The 14156-nt window shown below is 42.3% G+C and overlaps 1 protein-coding gene across 1 annotated transcript in view; it reads right to left on the reverse strand.

Moving 5' to 3' along the window:
* The window catches only part of LOC136857607 (leucine-rich repeat transmembrane neuronal protein 3), a 112414-nt gene that overhangs the window by 16915 nt on the left and 81343 nt on the right, over positions 1–14156 (reverse strand). The window lies entirely within an intron of this gene.

Raw genomic sequence — 14156 nt, forward strand, 5'->3', positions numbered from 1 at the left:
ACGAATCCTCTCGGCCGTTATTCTTGGCTTTCTAGACCGGGGCCGCCATCTCACCGTCAGATAGCTCTTCAATTCTAATCACGTAGGCTGAGTGGACCTCGAACCTGCCCTCAGGTCTAGGTAAAAATCCCTGACCTGGCCGGGAATCGAACCCGGGGCCTCCGGGTAAGAGGCAGGCACGCTACCCCTACACCACGGGGCCGGCTTCTGATAACTTAGGTTACACTAATGGGTTAGGTAGACCTAGCCACCTCAATTAAGTGACGACTTTCTTCTTTCTGGCCCTCTTTCAGTTATCTGGGGTCGACAATGGTGTGTATTAAGCCTAGTTTTATGGCCGGATGCCCTTCTTGATGCCAACCCCACGTGGAGAGATGTATTCGCTATTGAGTGTTCCTTCGGCGGTTAGTAGTGCGATATGTGTAAATGAAGATGTGTATTAATATCAAAAGTACCCAGCTCCCGAGCTGAAGGATTTGATCAAACGTGGTTAAAGTTCTTTACCCGGCCGGTAATCGTACCCGGGGCCGCATAGATCAAGGCCAGTATATTCAGCGAGGAAACCGGACTGAGTACAATAAAGACCGTGACTCAGAGTATGCCTTAGATACTCTATTGCTCCTTTTCCATAGCAGCTGAATCACGACTCTAGGAACCCACACCACAAACCACGTACGGTTAGAAACAATGTTAGGAGAAAACTCTTAATGAGTATGTCAAGAATAACTTACGAACTCGATAAATGAAGATGTGTATATGACCATGCTGAGGTAGCCTAATATTAGGCGAACTGCTGAATATGGTTACTGTAACGGTTCAAATTCCGTTACAAGGTGATAACTGCATTTTTATTAGTTTTATTGTTATTTCATCTGTGATGATATTATTATTATTATTATTATTATTATTATTATTATTATTATTATTATTCAATTCAATTATGCAATGATTATCACTTGCGTGATTTTAGTTAAATTGTTACGTATATATGTGTGTGTAGATTAACATTCAAGACATGTACAGTGAGAGTTGCTGTATGATTACAGAGGTGGATCTACTGTGTGTGATAACTTGTGACATTACAATATTGTACAATACTGCTAGCGTAACTGCCGAGTCATCGCTCTGTCATTGTGTTCATTTAGCGATGAGCTCATTTTTTTGGGAAGTTCCTAGAGTGTCCCAGGTAATTTCACCATTGTATGTAACATTTGTCGACGGGTGGGAGTAATAATATAGTTATTTCTGGAGATTGCGTAGGTGTGTCTACTAATGGTTGTAAATACTAGGACCAGCGTCTTATAGCTTCAGTCAAATGGATGGTGAACAGTGAGAGAGTCAATTGGAAGGTGAGACCTCAGTCGGTCAGTTCAGGTGGAGGAGAGGCTTACCGTGAAGTCATATGAACGGAGAGACTTGCCACGAAGTCATATGGATGGAGACACTTGCCAAGAAGTGTTGTACTGAGATGACAGTAGTCAGTCATTGGGATGGAGAAGCAGTAGTCACATGGATACTTAGTCGTCAGTGAAACAAAAACGATACATCACCAAATTAGGCTTGAGACACCTACAGCAAACACCAGCTCAAGGGAATACGTCGTAATTACACTCAAAGTGTTGAAGGTAAAGTCAAGTGAATCAGTGAGGGATAAATTTCTTGCATAATTTTTAAATGTCCGGTCAAGAGGAATTCAAATTAATGCCTAGTTTCTTTTATATTATCATCTGTTTTATCGCAGCCAGTCTCACTTTTTCTATACAATTTAAAGAATATATTTTGTTCTATCAAATTAATTTAACATTTTATTTCAATTGTAGAATTAGATAACCTCAAATTTAATGGGGAAACAAAACAACAATCTCCTTTTCCCAGAACCTATATGGTATGCTGTCAAAAGTAAGCTCATCACCCCACTCCTTAGAGATATTCAAGACTCTCATTCTCTTATTGCTGCACTGAGTTGTAGCTGGCGCCCATCAAATATTGCTTGTGTAAGGAATCAGGTAAGAGCTAAGTGTGAGTACAAGGTCCGACAATTGAATATTTTATTTAATGAATAATTATGTTAATATATTTTCATTTAATTCAGATTTTATATTTTTAAAGTCTTATAGGATTATAGAATATCACCTATCACGTACACTACGTTTAAGAGATTGTAACGTTTCTTTCAAAATTTCAGAAACATAGATTAGTTTCGTAAAATTCACTGAAATGGCTTAGAATATAGACAAAAAGCATTATATGAGACATTTTCCTCAGTTTTGACACCATTTAGCTTAATTTCACTTAGTTTAAGCTCATTGTATAATCGAGAGGCAGTGGCAATCAATGACTTCCTGGTCTTAACTGTACAATGTCTGAGGAACTGGAAGGGTATTGGCTGTAAATCGGATGTCCCGATCACAGACTTGACTCATGTGAACAACAGACTTGGTCAAATATGGGGGAAAGTAAGACTTTAAAGTTTTCAACCGTAAGTATGCAGCTGAGTATTATAGTCTATTCTTGAGATTTTACCACCCTGTAGTCTTGGAGTAATGTGATACATGATAACGAATATCCAGCGTAATACAGAGGCTTTGATTAGAATTAACCTGGTACTTATTTTTGCTTAAGGCTGAGTGAACCTCAAGGACATGTGCCTCTCCGGAAGTGGATACCTTGTTTCTAAATGTTTCGATTTCATGGTGAGGAATCGAGCCCACGTCCTTCGATGTGAATCGAACACCCCTTCACCGCCATGACTGTGCACCCCCTCTGTAATGCGGACGTTTTTAATACCTACTGTAAGGGAGTAATTCATTGCTACAGTGCTTCTGCCAGACGAAGGGTGGCTCAAAATTTCAGTAGATAACGAATTACAAATCTGGAGATAAAAGAATTACAATAAGAAAGGAAGTGTGTGTTGGCAGCATTTGTGAAATGCAAAGAATCTGAATTTGAATGAGAAATTTCGACCACGCGGTGGTTCGTGAGTCCAGCGGTGTGATGTTACTGCATGTGGCTATGTAAGGACAATACAGCCTGATATCTCATGTATTGTACAGGGTGATCTTTACTATGAACAAAGGAAACAATGCCTACTGTGTATTGGTTTGTTAGGAGCAAGATGAGCGTAGTGTTTACTGCACTAGACAGCTGTCACCGTTGTCACAATAGTTCATTGTCCTACAGTCAAGATGACAGCTGTAGGACAAGCACCAACGTACGTTAGAAGAGGCTGTCCTAGTTTGAACATCAGTATTGTAGTTACTATTTTATCGACCGAGAAAACTAGAGCACGCCGTTATGTAATATTGGAGTATGCTATTTTAATAATACAGTAAACTCCGGATTACTCGTATGCGGATTATCCGACTTGTTGTTTATTCGTTTTACCTGAAAAATGAGGTAGGCTACAACGGGACACGGCCAGAAGTTTCTCTTTCAACATGAATTTTTGTTTTTATTTTTTACAGTTTTATTTACGTCATACCGACATACATGGGTCTTATGGCGACGATGGGATAGGAGAGGGACAGGAGCGGGAATGAAGTGGACTGGCGTTAATTGGGTTACAGACCCATAACTTTTGCCTCGTGTGAAAATGAGAAACCACGCAAAACCATCTTCAGGGTTACCGACAGTGGGTTCGAGCCCACTATATTCTCGCTTTCATTATCCCAAATAACCGGAAGTATACTGTATTTGACTTAAAATGAAAATCCACAGCCTGTTTCCAGTCATTGGACAGGGTCAGGAATGGGATGAATGAAGCCCCCATCTAGCGGGCAGGATAGGAATTGTGCCGGCTGCCTAAGCCTGTAATATATAAAATATATAAAATATATAAAATATATATGTAATATATAAAATTGGATATTGGTATATTTGACGTTAATAGACTCAAAAACTACTGGACCGATTTCGCTGAAATTTTCACAATTTGTTCTTATTACATCTGAAGTGGTTTGAACGAAATCGGTAAGGTAGTTTTATTATTATGAGTAATTTTATATAATTTTATTAAATTGCAAAGCCGCACCAAGATTGGATCGACTTGATGGACAGATTGTCGCTAGGCGACAGCAGCTTACGTTATACCATGATAGTCCGCTAAATGAAATGGCGTATGCTTTTTAGTGCCGGGAGTGCCCGAGGACATGTTCGGCTCGCCACGTGCAGGTCTTGTGATTTGACTCCCGTAGGTGACCTGCACGTCGTGATGAGGATAATATTTGTTGTATATAGGAAGATGAAAGCACGCCGCATTGACTTACAAAGTACCTTTCTTGATAGGAGGTGCATTCTTATGCCTATTATTTTGAAATAGCAATCCAACATGTTGTGATCGAGATGTACTTTCATGTCATAGTACCAACATTGATAGGTCTGCCCATTTTGAAGAATGTAGCTGTGTATTAGACGTGTAAAATATTTAAGAAACTTTTAAAAATATAGAATATCAACAATGGAATTACAAGAGTTATCACCCCCCTCCTAACGAAGAGCAACTGGGGGTTCCCAACGAGCAAAGGCGAGTCTATGTAATCTATAGGTCTATAGGTGGGTATATAGGTATGTATATATGTATTGCATCTCCTCCTATACCACTCGAGCGATTTCAACCAAACTTGGTACACTTATGACTTAGTATCAGGAAAAAAACCTCGTGGGGGAAAGACACCACAAGCACCCTTAAAGGGGGGGCCTTGGGGGACGAGTTAAAAAAATAATCGAAAATAGTGTTGGAATCATAATTTTCGGGGTCGCTGAGATAAATAGTGACGCTCCGAATTTCTTAAAGTCCAAGTTCATCACCCTTTGAGGTGAGGGACGAGGGGAGATTGAGATATCAAAATAATCAGAAATATAATTATAACTAAAAACGACCGATATTGGTGTTGAATCCACAGTTTTCTGGACTACGGGAGAGATTTCAGCCGAACTTGGTACATTTATGACTTACTATCGTGAGACAAACTGCGAGGAGGTATGGTAGACCTAGCACGTTAGGGGTGGGGTGGGAAGGGCTGACATGTAAAAATAATCGAAAATAGTGTGGAGTAGTGAGACGAATATTGATACTCCGGGCGTCGTTCTGTATATGTTTCTTCCAACATAGCCCTCATACAAATTTGTACACATATGACCTACTATCTGAAAACAAAATACTATTGGGTAAAACACCAGTAGCACTCCTCGTGGAGGTGGTGAAATATAAAGATAAACGAAAATGACTGATATTAGTGTTTACGAGTTCATTGTGTTGAACTGTGACACTCTGGATGGATAAGTCATACTTCACCGCAATTGGTATGGAAGGGGTGAAAATGAATGTAAAAATAACCGTCAAAATTTAAAAAATAATAGAAAATAACCGATATTAATGTCGAATTCATTGTTGTGACTCCCTGAATACCGTGTAAGTCGACGTTCAGCCTCCATTGGGACGGTGCACTGAAAGGAGTTTTGTAGTGTATGGTATAAAATGACCGAGATTAGTGGTGAATCCAGTGCGTTTGGGGTCTCAAGGCTGATTGGTGAGAGTCTCAATGACAGTTGAAATCATGTAGATCATATCTATACCGTGACTGATAAACACATGAAGTTATCACTTATCTTTTTGAAAGGATCAAATACTTCCCAATCAATTTGAGCTTCCACAAGGATAAAATTTTACCCAAAAATGAAATCATTTAAAACTTGAAATCAAACACATCTAAGCAACTCTAAAACTATGTAATATATGGTAAACATTCATATCCCAGAAAGGAATTCTATAAAAATTCACTTTAACTTAACTAACTGGTGATACTAATCTTAAAAGTAAACATCCTAAACCAACCGGGCTACGTTGGGTAGTCAGCTAGTATAGTATAGAATTCAATTCGGGGTAGTTTAGAGTGGGTTAGGGGGATGGATTATTGGAGGTAAAAACGTGGGTAGGAACTGTGTAAGGCATGGGAAATTGAATTCGTGTTTAGAACTTTAGCATTTTTGAGAAGAAGGATTAGGAAGTCGAAAAGAATATTGGGTTTTTCAGATATGTCGTTTAAATTGAAATTAGGGTTGAAGTATTGATCAAGGTGAATAAAACGATTTTCAGTAGTGTTTAGAAGGGGGCGTTTGTTAATGATTTTAAGTATTTTTATGTCTTTTTCAATATTGGTGAAATTAAGTTTGGAGTCTCGTAGGTGTCCTATAACAGAGAATCTGTTGTATTTAAAGGCGTTGATATGTTTGGAGTATTTGATATTAAAGTTGCGTCCAGTTTGACTGATGTACGAGGAGCTGCAGTTGTTACATTTGAATCTGTATACTCCAGATTTATATTTATTTTGTGATTTAGAGTTGTGTAATATATCAGAAAAACCCCTGGTCGCCAACCCACGCTCTACGTTAAGAGCCCTGGGGCCTTCATGTACTTGTATAAGCTTCACAGAAATTGTGAAAGTATGTGATGGAGAGTTAAAAAAGGTTAACTGTTATATTAATGTGAGATGTAGCTCGTGGGGGAAGATGTTATATAGCAATGTAAGGTAGTATTTAGAATGTATGGGACATGCATGTGGACTCTCGGGTCGATGAAAGCCTCAATACGGCCTGTATATCACGAAGGAAGTTCTCTGAATAACTGGAAATGATATTACGGTTCAGTTTTTGGAAGCTTGACATGTCGGATTTGTTTCTAAGGAAACGTATAATCCCATTATTGTCATAAAAACGTATTGATATATGGGAAAGTGGCAGCTTCTATACATGCGACACATAGTAGTCACTGATCATTGAGCGTGATGCACCATCTCCAGGACTGAGGTAGAAACATTACTACAGTATTTGATATCCTTAAAGGAAAAAGTGTCCAGAACAGAATGCGAGGGCAGAAGTTGCATAGCCCAATTCAACAATCCTCCGGAAGGAAACAATATAATATACGGGAGAAACTGAGTTCTATTTTCTTACGACCCTATTCCTTGGTGTAATATACCTATAATTTTAAGTTCTGGTAGGAAATAATGGAATTGGGAGAAGCCTTCATTCTGCTCCATAATCGCAACACATTCGGTGCACAGTCAACAATAAGACACGACGGAAACATACTATTGTTGAACAGGTCGCTTACTGTGCAGTCCGCATTCAGTTCATATATGAAGGATAAGAAAAGTTGTCGCTATTCCCCGTTCACCCAGCACGCGTCCGTAAGGATTCCGGGGGCGATCAAGCGTGCTGACTCTCTGGATGGTTGCCACGGGTGATGGCGGGGAGGGGCCATCACTACGGGGAAGCCTGCTGCGATCGCAGTTGGTACTACCCCACTGTACTTGTTAATATCGTCGGGGTGACAGTCGAACTCGACACGAGGTACTGCTCCTCAGAACAGGAGTTTTCTCTGTTTGGGGATTCAGTCCCGAGTGTCGGAAACGACTGAAACTTCGGAGATATTAACAAATACGCGGGATGAGGTGCGCGTCCGAAAGGATTCCGGGGGCGACAAAGCGCATCGACTTACTGGATGGTCGCCACGGGTGATGGCGGGGAGGAGCCATCACCTCTGCGAAAGCTTCCTGCGTTAGGCCAAGGAGGCATGGTGGAGAAGTTCTACCCACTATCTGACAAGAAAGAAGAAACGTGCGGTGAGTCGACGAAATGACGCATGTTCAGTTGATGTGAAGAGTTTCAATTGTAAAATGTTGGTATCAATGGATGGTAATAAAATCTATGCATGGATAATTTTGTATATCCCTATGATATTCGCTAAATAAAATTCATCATCACTGTTCTTAACTGCAATATTTTTAAATATTCAATCACATAAAGAAGGCTAAATATATTTACACTGATGGGTTATTGAAAAGCTCACAACCATAGTGTTAACGGGAGATTTAAGATAATACACACCTCCCATAATTTCGGAAATCATAGAGCCGGGAGATGGTATTGATTATTTTAATCTTAATTTTCGATACATGCAGTTTACAAAAATGATTATAGTAAAATTTGAAAAACATGCGCTAAAAGCACAAACAAAGAATAACCTGTCCGGAAATATGATGAATAAAAATTTAATACAAGTATTTGTGAGTAATTGAGAAGGTGAACAGAAAAAAAGAATGGCCTGAAAAGTGTGTTGTAAATATTATTGTAAGAAATGGAACTTCTCGGACATGCTATCGAGGAAACATGGCACCCGCCCCAAAGAGGTCAACACAGTAGTTATCCTCAGTCCCTCCATATGCCCGACTCATGAAATGAATATTAATATTGGCTCTCGAAAGAAAATCGAAAAACGTGCAGACTAATAGAACTATTACGATAAAATTATTATATGTTATATCTATAATCTACGTACCTAACTGCTCTACTCTTCTACGGTGTTATATTTTCTAGTATATACATATAAATGAATGTTTGTTTACACGTCACAAATGGACTCAAAACCTACTAGACCGAAATGTCACAATGTTTTCTTATTACTCTTGGGAGGGTTTAGGAATTCATTTGAACGAAATCCGAGGGGTAGTATTTTTGTAATGAGTAATTTTATGTAAATAATTTAATTGTAAATCCGCACCAAGATCGGATCGACTTGATCGACAGACTGTCGCTAGGCGACAGCAGTTTACGCTAAATGAAATGAAATGGCGTATGGCTTTTAGTGCCGGGAGTGTCCGAAGACACATTTGGCTCGCCAGGTGCAGGTCTTATGATTTGTCTCCCTAGGCGACCTGCATGTCGTGATATGGATGCAATGATGATGACGACAACACATACACCCAGCTCCAGTGCCATCGAAATTAACCAATGATGATTAAAATTCCCGACCCTGCCGGGTATTGAACCCGGAACCCCTGTGATCCAATGGCTAATCATTTAAGCCATGGAGCCGGACAGTTTACGCTATATCATGATAGTCCGGTGAGAAATGCTGTACATAGAAGGATGGGAATACGCCACCAAGCTTCATAAAGTACATTTCTTGCTAGGAGGATCATAACCGTGCCTGTTATTTGGAAATAGCAACCCAATATTCGGCGATGGAGATGTACTGTACTTTCATGTCATAAGACCAACTTTGATAGGTCTGCCCAGTTTGAAGAATATAGCTGCGTATTGGATGTGAAAAAGTGAGAGTAATTGTAGCCTATCTCAAAACTGAAGGTCACAGGAGTGAAAATTGGTGCTTGGAATCTCCGTTAAAAAACGAAAGATGTATTCTTTTGTTTTAGGAAAATCTACTTAAGGGGGTGCGTGAAAAGAACTGAAAAATAAGTTGAATTATTTTTTATGAGGATACGTATATCTCAAAAAATAAAGATGTTATAGACGTGAAAATTGGTACTGGAATGTCCTTTGGAAATAAAGACGCACGCATATTCTTTTTTTCGGAAGATCCACTTAAGGAATGGGAGGACGGGTTTGAAGAAAATGAAGACTGGGTTGAATTATTTTTATGGGGAAACTTATAAAACTGATGTTACAGACATGGAAATTGTTATTTGGAATTTCCTAAAAGAATGTATTATTTTTCGACTTGCAAGTGGGTTGTTTCTCACATGGACAGTTCCATGTCACAAGATCCAATGCCACACGCGGTTTTCAAAAAGTTACTGGGGTAAATGAACCTCACTTTTCCGGTAAGTTTTTGTGCCTTAGAAAGTTTCAGAAAATCTATTAGTGCGGTAGCGAGGAATGATTACTTTTATCAAAGTACGAAATCCACGCGAGCAAAGCCGCGGGTAACAGCTAGTATTCTATAAGTTGCTTTACATCACATTGATACAGATGTAGGTCTTATGGCAGCGGTGGGATAGGACAGGGCTAGGGTGGGATGGAAGCGGCCGTGATCTTAATTAAGGTACAGACCCAGCATTTGCCTGGTTTGAAAATGGGAAACCGCGGAAAATCATCTTCAGGGACACCGACAGTGGGGCTCAAACCTACTATCTCCCGAATGCAAGCCCACAGATGCCCGCACGACCAACTCGCTCGGTAATTTATTATTAATTAATACAGCCATGAGGAGGCTGCCACAAGGACACTGTATATCGGTTACAAGTGATCAGTAAATTTGATAGAATGATTTAATTAATTAAAACTATAAATAAGAGAGATATTATTTTATGTCACTGTTTAGGAGAAATTCATCTAAAGTTAGATATGGACAGCACTGCTACTGAATGGACTAAGTAAAAAAGGGTCTCCTGTAAGTAACTGAATACCAATTCTTATCAATTTTGCGAAGAATACCGTTCGTGCCACACTGTACCCCGTACAATCAAATCCTGCTGTACACGGAGAGTCATATTCCCTCGAGCAGTAGTCCAGCACATTATTCTGTTGCCAGGGCTAGTCTTGACGGAGTGAGATAGTTTCGAGTACAGTAACGTTCCTTGCGAAACCAGAGATTGCTATCATATAATATCAAGGTCCACTGTAATGTACACTGACTGACAGAGCAAATGCAACACCAAGAAGGAGTGGTCAGAACTTTATGCCAATTGCAGGGTAGACTGACGTCACTGAGGTATGCTCATGATGTGAAATGCGCCGCTGTGCTGCGCACGTAGCGAACGATAAATGGGACACGGCGTTGGCGAATGGCCCACTTCGTACCGTGATTTCTCAGCCGACAGTCATTGTAGAACGTGTTGTCGTGTGCCACAGGACACGTGTATAGCTAAGAATGCCAGGCCGCCGTCAACGGAGGCATTTCCAGCAGACAGACGACTTTACGAGGGGTATGGTGATCGGGCTGAGAAGGGCAGGTTGGTCGCTTCGTCAAATCGCAGCCGATACCCATAGGGATGTGTCCACGGTGCAGCGCCTGTGGCGAAGATGGTTGGCGCAGGGACATGTGGCACGTGCGAGGGGTCCAGGCGCAGCCCGAGTGACGTCAGCACGCGAGGATCGGCGCATCCGCCGCCAAGCGGTGGCAGCCCCGCACGCCACGTCAACCGCCATTCTTCAGCATGTGCAAGACACCCTGGCTGTTCCAATATCGACCAGAACAATTTCCCGTCCCGTCGATTGGTTGAAGGAGGCCTGCACTCCCGGCTCCCGCTCAGAAGACTACCATTGACTCCACAGCATAGACGTGCACGCCTGGCATGGTGCCGGGCTAGAGCGGAACGTCGTGTTCTCCGATGAGTCACGCTTCGGTTCTGTCAGTGATAGTCACCGCAGACGAGTGTGGCGTCGGCGTGGAGAAAGGTCAAATCCGGCAGTAACTGTAGAGCGCCCTACCGCTAGACAACGCGGCATCATGGTTTGGGGCGCTATTGCGTATGATTCCACGTCACCTCTAGTGCGTATTCAAGGAACGTTAAATGCCCACCGCTACGTGCAGCATGTGCTGCGGCCGGTGGCACTCCCGTACCTTCAGGGGCTGCCCAATGCTCTGTTTCAGCAGGATAATGCCCGCCCACACACTGCTCGCATCTCCCAACAGGCTCTACGAGGTGTACAGATGCTTCCGTGGCCAGCGTACTCTCCGGATCTCTCACCAATCGAACACGTGTGGGATCTCATTGGACTCCGTTTGCAAACTCTGCCCCAGCCTCGTACGGACGACCAACTGTGGCAAATGGTTGACAGAGAATGGAGAACCATCCCTCAGGACACCATCCGCACTCTTATTGACTCTGTACCTCGACGTGTTTCTGCGTGCATCGCCGCTCGCGGTGGTCCTACATCCTACTGAGTCGATGCCGTGCGCATTGTGTAACCTGCATATCGGTTTGAAATAAACATCAATTATTCGTCCGTGCCGTCTCTGTTTTTTCCCCAACTTTCATCCCTTTCGAACCACTCCTTCTTGGTGTTGCATTTGCTCTGTCAGTCAGTGTACGAACCTACATATCCCAGGGCAGTTTAGGATTACAGCCCCCGAGCCATCGGAATTAAGCAATTAAGTTTAAAATCCCCGACCCGGCCGGGAATCGAACCCGAGGCCCCCTTGACCAAACGCCAGCATGCTAACCTTTCAGCCATGGAGCCGGACATCTTATTTCACTGACTGACAGTAATAAAAGCAAAGCAAAATCATTTCCGTGCAGGCCAACGAGGTTATGGGAGGGGTGGAAGGTAAATGCTTCCACTATACACATCCTCGGCATTTGGTGAGTAGAGCGGTTAGCGCTACACCCGCCCAACTTTGACCCCAGGAATTAATCTGGTACTAATTTTTGGTGTAGGCTGAGTGAACCGCAGGGCCATGTGCACCTCAAGACGTGGAAACCTCGTTTTTTAACATTGTATCGATTTCCTGACGGGGAATCGAACTCACGTTCTTCCGGATCAAACAAGCGCACTTTTACCACCTCGGCCAGACAGCCCCTGACTAAGAGAAATGTCATTTGTAATTTTTATGCTAGTTGTTTTACGTTGCGCCGACACAGATACGTCTTATGGCGACGATGGGATAGGAAAGGTCTAGGAGTGGGAAGGAAGCGGCCGTGGCCTTAATTAAGGTACACCCCCAGCATTTGCCTGGTGTGAAAATGGGAAACCACGGAAAACCATTTTCAGGGCTACCGACAGAGGGGTTCGAACCTACTATCTCTCGAATACTGGATAATGGCCGCACTTAAGCGACTGCAGCTATCCAGCTCGGTTCATTTGTAATTTAAAGTTTCTTAGATGTTTTGTAATAGCACATCACTTAATTCACATTGAGGCTTTATATGATACTAGCATGTGCCCGCGGCTTTGCCCGCGTTTATTATTTCAACCGTTAGATGTTTCTAAACTATTCAATTAAAAGCAAATTAAAACATTATATTTGTGAGTGTTGTTTGTTGATGACGTTGACAGCTTCATGTCTGGGTGCAGGAATTGCTCTTAGATACAGCCATGCGTCTTAGGCGAAAACCTGTGCCCACCTATAACAAACATTTTAGATCTTTGTTTGCCATGGATTTTTTTTTTTTTTTTTTTTTTTGCTATTGGCTTTACGGCGCACCGACACAGATAGGTTTTATGGTGACGATGGGACAGGAAAAAGCTAGGACAGGAAAGGAAGCGGCCGTGGCCTTAATTAAGGTACAGCCCCAGCATTTGCCTGGTGTGAAAATAGAAAACCACGGAAAACCATCTTCAGGACTGCCTAGAGAGGGGTTCGAACCCACTATCTCCCGATTACTGGATACTGGCCGCACTTAAGCGACTGCAGCTATCGAGCTCGGTGCAGTGGATTTGGCTGGGCATCGCACACATGAACACAGACAGACAGACAGACAGACAGACAGACAGACAGACAGACAGACAGACAGACATCATGGCTTGAAGGAAAATGGCTTCTAATACTACGGACTTAAAATGGCATCTTGACTGATATATGTATTATTCCTTATTTATTATCTTCGTCTATCTTGTGTCGTATATGTTTCCTCTAAATGTATACCTCTCGAACCCTTGTCCCCTTTCTCTACGGGGTTTGGTTATGAAGTGAGATGAATCTTCGTAGCGAGTTTTTACGACCGGATGACTTTCATGACGTCAAACTAATCAGATGAGTTAATGAGATGAAATGAAGAGGACGAAACTCGACGCCGGCACATAGCCCACTCTTCTCGAATAGCTCAAGATTTTACGTCCCGATCCGACGGGCGAATCACCATCAACAGCGTCATATGCCCTCACACCAAATAAGACCAAAAACGGCTTCCTGCGCCCTGGACGTAAAATAGCTCCTTGAATATTGTGTTCTCTACTTATCTTATGTACGTTGCCTAGCGACAGTGACTATGCATTTGATCTTGGTGACGTCCGACTCGTTGGCTGAACGGTCAGCGTACTGGCCTTCGGTTCAGAGGGTCCCGGGTTCGATTCCCGGCCGGATCGGGGATTTTAACCTTAATCGGTTAATTCCAATGGCACGGGGGCTGGGTGTATGTGTTGACTTCATCATCATGTCATCCTCATCATGACGCGCAGGTCGCCTACGGGAGTCAAATAGAAAGACCTGCACCTGGCGAGCCGAACCCGTCCTGGGATATCCCGGCACTAAAAGCCATACGACATTTCATTTTGGTGACAGTACGTTGGAACGTTATATCCCAATACAAGTTTTCCGATGGTTTTTCGTTCATAACTCACCAATGAAAATGAAAATTCCGGCTTCGAGGTGCATTCGGACCCACTTCCATCTACCTATGTTCACAATTTCA

This window comes from Anabrus simplex, chromosome 1 (assembly GCF_040414725.1).
Source record: "Anabrus simplex isolate iqAnaSimp1 chromosome 1, ASM4041472v1, whole genome shotgun sequence".
Classification (NCBI taxonomy): Eukaryota; Metazoa; Arthropoda; class Insecta; order Orthoptera; family Tettigoniidae; genus Anabrus; species Anabrus simplex.